Below are 6,672 nucleotides of genomic sequence, written 5' to 3'. Positions count from 1 at the left end.
GATGAAGGAGCAAGGTAAAAACCCACCAGACCAAACAAATGAACAGGGAATATGCAGTCTACCTGAAAAAGAATTCAGAGAAATGATAGTAAAGAGGATCCAAATCTTGGAATTAGAAGGGAGAAAATACAAGAAGCATTTAACAAGGACCTAGAAGAACTAAAGAGCAAACAAATAATGATGAACAACACAATAAATGAAACTAAAAATTCTCTAGAAGGAATCAATAGCAGAATAACTGAGGCAGAAGAACAGATAAGTGACTTGGAAGATAAAATAGTGGAAATAACCACCACAGAGAAGAATAAAGAAAAGAAGAATAAAAACAATTGAGGACAGTCTCAGAGACATCTGGGACAACATTAAACTCACCAACATTCAAATTATAGGGATCCCAGAAGAAGAAGAGGGGGAAAAAAAGGGACTGAAAAAATATTTGAAGAGATTACAGTAGAAAACTTCCCGAATATGGGAGAGGAAATAGTCAATCAAGTCCACGAAGAGCAGAGAGTCCCATATAGGATAAATCCAAGGAGAAAAACGCCAAGAGACATATTAATCAAACTATCAAAAATTAAATACAAAGTAAAAATATTAAAAGCAGCAAAGGAAAAGCAAGAAATAACATACAAGGGAATCCCCATAAGATTAACAGCTGATCTTTCAGCAACTCTGCAAGCCAGAGGAGAGTGGAAGGACATATTTAAAGTGATGAAGGAGAAAAACCTACAACTAAGATTACTCTACCCAGCAAGGATCTCATTCAGATTCAATGGAGAAATGAAAACCTTTACAGACAAGCAAAAGCTAAGAGAATTCAACATCACAAAACCAGTTTTACAACAAATGCTAAAAGAACTTCTCTAGGCAGGAAACACAAGAGAAGGAAAAGACCTACAATAACAAACCCAAAACAATTAAGAAAACGATAATAGGAACATACATATATATAACTACCTTAAAAGTAAATGGAATAAATGCTCCAACCAAAAGACACAGACTGGCTGAATGGATACAGAAACAAGACCTGTATATATGCTGTCTACAAGAGATCCACTTCAGACCTAGGGACACATACAGACAGAAAATGAGAGGATAGGAAAAGATATTCCATGTAAATGGAAGTCAAAAGAAAGCTGGAGTAGCAATTCTCATATCAGACAAAATAGACTTTAAAATAAAGACTATTACAAGAAACAAAGAAGGACACTACATAATGATAAAGGGATCAATCCAAGAAGAAGATATAACAATTGTAAATATTTAGGCACCCAAAATAGGAGCACCTCAATACATAAGGCAAATGCGAACAACCATAAAAGGGGAAACCAACAGTAACACAATAATACTAGGAGACTTTAACACCCCACTTTCACCAATGGACACATCATCCAAAATGAAAATGAATAAGGAAACACGATGATACATTAAACAAGATGGACTTAATTGATATTTATAGGACATTCCAACCAAAAACAACAAAATACACTTTTTTCTCAAGTGCTCATGGAACGTTCTCCAGGATACCTCATATCTTGGGTCACAAATCAAGCCTTGGTAAATTTAAGAAAATTGAAATCATATCAAGTACCTTTTCTGACCATAATGCTATGAGATTAGATATCAATTACTGGGGAAAAAACTATAAAAAATACAAACACATGGAGGCTAAATAATACACTACTAAATAACCAAGAGATCACTGAAGAAATCAAAGAGGATATCAAAAAATACCTGCAAACAAATGACAATTAAAACACAACAACCAAAAACTTATGGGATGCAGCAAAAACAGTTCTAAGAGGGAAGTTTATAGCAATACAATCCTACCTCAAGAAACAATAAAAATCTCAAATAAACAACCTAACCTTACACTTAAAGCAATTAGAGAAAGAAGAAAAAAAAAACCACAGTTAGCAGAAGGAAAGAAATCATAAAGATTACATCAGAAATAAATGAAAAAGAAATGAAGGAAACAATAGCAAAGATCAATAAAAGTAAAAGCTGGTTCTTTGAGAAGATAAACAAAATAGATAAACCAATAGCCAGACTCATCAAGAAAAAAAGGGAGAAGACTGAAATCAATAAAATTAGAAATGAAAAAGGAGAATTAACAACTGACACTGCAGAAATACAAAGGATCATGAGAGATTACTACAAGCAACTATATGCCAATAAAATGGACAACCTGGAAGAAATGGGCAAATTCTTAGAAAAGCACAACCTTCCAACACTGAACCAGGAAGATATAGAAAATATGAACAGACCAATCACAAGCACTGAATTGAAACTGTGATTAAAAATCTTCCAACAAACAAAAGCCCAGGACCAGATGGCTTCACAGGAGTATTCTATCAAACATTTAGAGAAGAGCTAACACCGATCCTTCTAAAACTCTTCCAAAAAATTGCAGAGGAAGGAACACTCCCAAACTCATTGTATGAGGCCATCATCACCCTGATACCAAAACCAGACAAAGATACCACAAAAAAAGAAAATTACAGACCAATATCACTTATGAATATACATGCAAATATCCTCAACAAAATACTAGCAAACAGAATCCAACAACACATTGAAAGGATCATACACCATGATCAAATGGGATTTATCCCAGGGAAGCAAGGATTCTTCAATATACACAAATCAATCAATGTGATACACCATATTAACAAATTGAAGAATAAAAACCATATGATCATCTCAATAGATGCAGAAAAAGCTTTTGACAAAATTCAACACCCATTTATGATAAAAACTCTCCAGAAAGTGAGCATAGAGGGAACCTACCTCAACATAATAAAGGCCATATATGACAAACCCACAGGTAACATCATACTCAACAGTGAAAAGCTGAAAGCATTTCTGCTAAGATCAAGAACAAGACAAGGATGTCCACTCTTGCCACTTTTATTCAAAATAATTTTGGAAGTCCTAGTCACAGCAATCAGAGAAGAAAAAGAAATAAAAGGAATACAAATTGGAAAAGAAGAAGTAAAACTGTCACTGTTTGCAGATGACATGATACTTTACATAGAAAATCCTAAAGACACCACCAGAAAACTACTAGAGCTCATCAATGAATTTGGTAAAGTTGCAGGATACAAAATTAATGTACAGAAATCTGTTGTATTTCTATACACTAGCAATGAAAGATCAGAAAGAGGAATTAAGGAAACAACCCCATTGCAACAAAAAGAATAAAATACCTAGGAATAAACCTACCTAAGGAGGCAAAAGACCTGTACACCAAAAATTATAAGACACTGATGAAAGAAATTGAAGATGACACAAACAAATGGAAAGATATACCGTGTTCTTGAATTGGAAGAATCAATATTGTCAAAATGACTATACTATCCAAGGCAATCTGTTTCAATGCAATCCCTATCGAATTATCAATGGCTTTTCACTGAACTAGAACAAATTTTTTTTTAATTTGTATGGAAAGACACTAAATAGCCAAAGCAACCTTGAGAAAGAAAAATGGAGCTGGAGGAATCAGGCTCCCTGACTTTAGACTATACTACAAAGCTACAGTCATCAAGACAGTGTGGTACTGGCACAAAAACAGAAATATAGATCAATGGAACAGGACAGAAAGCCCAAAAATAAACCCACACACCTATGGTCAATTAATCTACAACAAAGGAGGCAAGAATACACAATGGAGAAAAGACAGTCTCTTCAATAAGTGGTGATGTGAAAACTGAACAGCTACATGTAAAAGAATGAAATTAGAAACTTCTCTAACACCATACACAAAAATAAACTCAAACTGGTTTAAAGACCTAAATGTAAGACCAGATACAATAATTCTCCTAAAGGAAAACATTGGCAGGACAGACTTTGACATAAATCACAGCAATATCTTTTTGGATTCGTCTTTCATCTCCTCGAGTAATGGAAATAAGAAAAAAATAAACAAATGGGACCTAATTAAACTTAAAAGCTTTTGCACAGCAAAGGAAACCATAAACAAAACAAAAAGACATGGGCTTCCCTGGTGGCGCAGTGGTTGAGAGTCCGCCTGCCAATGCAGGGGACACGGGTTTGTGCCCTGGTCTGGGAAGATCCCACATGGCGCGGAGCGGCTAGGCCCGTGAGCCATGGCCGCTGAGCCTGTGTGTCTGGAGCCTGTGCTCTGCAACGGGAGAGGCCACAACAGTGAGAGGCCCGCGTACCGCAAAAAAAAAAAGACAACCTAAAGAGTGGTAGAAAATATTTGCAAATGATGTGACCAACAAGGGGTTAATTTCCAAAATATACAAACAGCTCATACAGCTAAATAACAAAAAAGCAAACAATCTAATCAAAAATTGGGCAGAAGATCTAAACAGACACTTCTTCAAAGAAGACATACAGATGGCCAAAAGGCACATGAAAAGATCCTCAACATTGCTAATTATTATAGAGAAATGCAAATCAAAACTACAATGAGGTATCACCTCACACCAGTCAGAATGGCTATCATCAAAAAGTCTACAATTAATAAATGCTGGAGAGGGTGTGGAGAAAAGGGAACCCTCCTACACTGTTGGTGGGAATGTAAATTGGCACAGCTACTATGGCGAACAGTATAGAGGTTCCTTAAAAAACTAGAAATAGAACTACCATATGACTCAGCAATCTCACTACTGCACATATACCCTGAGAAAACTATAATTCAAAAAGCCACATGCACCCCAATGTTCACTGCAGCTCTATTTATGTAGACAGGACATGGAAGCAAACTAAATGTCCATCAACAGAGGAATGGATAAAGAAGATGTGATATATATATATCAGATATATATCACAGCAGTAATGGAATGTTTTCAGCCATAAAAAAGAATGAAATTCTGCCATTTATGGCAGCATGGATAGACCTAGTGAATATTATACTTGGTGAAATAATTCAGACAGAGAAAGGTAAGTACTATATGATATCACTTATATGTGGAATCTAAAAAATAAAACAAAAGAATGCATACAACAAAATAGAAACCGACTCACAGATTTGAAAAACAAAGTAGTGGTTACTAGCGGGGAGAGGGGAGGAGGAAGGGGCAAGGTAGGGGTATGGGATCAAAAGATTCAAACTATAAGGTATAAAATAGATAAGGAACAAAGATACATTGTATAGCTCAGGGAATTATAGCTATTATCTTATAACAACTTTTAATGCAGTATAATCTGTAAAAATACTGAATCAATCTGCTGTACACCTGAATCTAATATAATATTATAAATCAGATATACTTCAATTTTTTTAAAAAGGAGAGAAATTGGGAAATTGGCTTAGAGTAGATCAACCTGCTGACATCTCACAGCCAGTGAATCCTTAGGCCCGGGGTAATTTGCATGCATCTTGGAATCCTTTGGGGAATGCTGATAAAAGGGGCTTCATTTATCCAGATATTTTAATAGGAATCTGGAGGCAACTGGAACTGGTGTCTTTTAGAGAATGTGCTCTTGTAGGCTGCTCTTGCTCTGGCCTTTTCCCCCTCCACCCTCTCCCCAACCCACTACCATTAGTACATTTTATAAGAAAAAGAATTGAGAGATTTCATTTCCATAGGACATAGAATTTGGAAAAATAACTTGAATCTCAATCAAGAACCACCTTCCACTTGCCCATCAAGATTGGGAAATCACAGCTCCAAACAGGAAGTGACTCTATACATCTTCTTTCCATAGTGAGCAGACCTCAAAACTTTTACCTTGGTTCCCACTTCAGTACTTTTTATACTGTTGGGAAAATATAACTAAAAGCAAAATCTCTTCCCAGTCCAGAAACCTTCACAAAGGCCAAAGAGAAAGAAAACAATTTCATTAAATTGTTTATTGAACAATTTAAAAGTTGAATAAGTATTAAACCAGAATATGATGCAAGAACAGGCAATCCACTGAGAGATTACAAAGACAGAAAGAAATCTCACCCTTTTATACAGCTGCTACAAGCTGAATCATTTCCTCTTCAAAATTTATATGTTGAAGTCCTAACTCCCAGAACCTTGGAATATGACTGTATTTGGAGATAGGACCCTTAAAGAGGTGATTAAAAGGAGGACCCTAATCCAATCTGACTAATGTCCTTATAAGAAGAGGAAATTTGGACACACAAAAAGCCACCAAGGGGACTTTCCTGGTATCACAGTGGTTGAGAATCCACCTGCCAATGCAGGGGACACAGGTTCAAGCCCTGGGTTGGGAAGATCCAACATGCCGCGGAGAAACTAAGCCGTGCCCCACAACTACTGAGCCCACGCGCCACGAAGCCCACACGCCTAGAGCCTGTGCTCCACAACAAGAGAAGCCACCGCAATGAGAAGCCTGCACACCGCAACAAAGAGTAGCCCCCGCTCTCCACAAATAGAGAAAAGCTCGGGCTTCCCTGGTGGCGTAGTGGTTGAGAGTCACCTGCCGATGCAGGGGACACGGGTTCGTGCCCCGGTCCAGGAAGGTCCCACATGCCGCGGAGCAGCTGGGCCCGTGAGCCATGGCCGCTGAGCCTGTGCGTCCGCAACGGCAGAGGCCACAACAGTGAGAGGCCCGCGTGCCAAAAAAAAAAAAAAGAAGAAAGAAAGAAAAGCCCACAGGTGGCAATGAAGACTCAACACAGCCAAAAATAAAATAAAATTTTAAAAAATAAATAAATAAAATAAAAGCCACCGGGGTGTGTGTGCATAA

This window comes from Phocoena sinus, chromosome 8 (assembly GCF_008692025.1).
Source record: "Phocoena sinus isolate mPhoSin1 chromosome 8, mPhoSin1.pri, whole genome shotgun sequence".
NCBI classification, from domain to species: domain Eukaryota; kingdom Metazoa; phylum Chordata; class Mammalia; order Artiodactyla; family Phocoenidae; genus Phocoena; species Phocoena sinus.
This window is presented reverse-complemented; position numbering follows the sequence as displayed.